Genomic DNA, 1,382 nt, shown 5'->3' on the forward strand with positions numbered 1-1,382 from the left:
GCCCATGTGGTTTCTAATGCGAGTTATTTGTGTCTTCTCCCTCTTTTCTTTTATTAGTTTGCCAATGGTTTGTCAATTTAATTAATCCTTTCGAAGAACCGGCTTCTTGTCCTATTGATTGTTTCTACAGTTTTTCTGTTTTCTATCTCATTTATTTCTGCTCTTTATTATTTATTTTCTTTTGGTGACTGTAGGTTACTTCTGTTGGACTGTTTTTTATTGTTGGAGATGCTGTGTTAATGTTTTAATTTTGGTTATTTCCTCTTATTGGATGTGAACATTTATCACAATAATTTGTCCTCTCAGCACCAGTTTCACTGTGTCCCAAATATTTTGGTATGTTGTCTTTTGATTCTAGTTTGTTTCTAGGAACTTTATGAATTTATATTTCATTTCTTCTTTTACCCAGTCAATTTTCAGCAGGGTGTTATTCAGTTTCCATATATTTGACTTTATTTCCTTGGTCTTTGTATTCTTGATTTCTAGTTTTACAACACTGTGGTCTGAAAAGATGCTTTGTAGTATTTTGACATATTGAAATTTACGGAGGCTTGCTTTGTGACTTAACACAATGTCAGTTCTGGAGAATGTGCCATGTGCACTGGAGAAGAATGTATATTGTACTGTTGCTGGGTTGAATGTTCTGTACACATCTATGACTTCAAGTTGGCTGATCGTGTTGTTTAGTTCCTCTGTAACTTTGTTGAGTTTCTGGTTGTTGTGTCCCTTTTCAAAAGTGGCATATTAAAATCTCCCGCTAAAATTGTAGATTTATCTATTTCTTTTTTCAATTCTAGTAAGGTTTGCTTCATATATCTTGGTGCTCTTTCATTGTTTGCATAGATATTTAGTATGGTTATGTCATCTTGCTCAATTGATCCTTTGATCATGAAATAGTGTCCTTCTGTACCTCTTATGCTGGTCTTTGTCTTAAAGTTTACTTTATCAGAGATTAGTATTGACACTCCTGCTTGTTTATTGTTCCAGTTAGCTTGGTATATATTTTTTCCATCCTTTAACTTTTAGTCTGTTGTTATCTTTGTGTGTAAGGTATGTGTCATGCAGACAGCATATTGAGGGGTCTTGGTTTCTTATCCATTCTGTCACTCTCTGTCTCTTCTCTGGTGCATTCAATCCATTGGCATTCAATGTAATTAGTGATAGGTATGAATTAATTGCTGCTATATGTTAATTTTTTGGTAGCACTGTTCGTTCCTTTATTCTGCATGCCTTCCTGTGCGGAGTTTGTGATTTTTGTGCTATTTCTTGTCGGTTTCTTCTTAGTGTTCATGTTTGCTTGTTCTGCTTGGAAGTTCATTTTCATAGTACATTGTGAAGTATTAACTTTCTTTGGGGTTACTTTATAGTCTATTAACTTTTCC

This window comes from Chrysochloris asiatica, unplaced genomic scaffold (assembly GCF_000296735.1).
Source record: "Chrysochloris asiatica unplaced genomic scaffold, ChrAsi1.0 scaffold00134, whole genome shotgun sequence".
NCBI lineage: Eukaryota > Metazoa > Chordata > Mammalia > Afrosoricida > Chrysochloridae > Chrysochloris > Chrysochloris asiatica.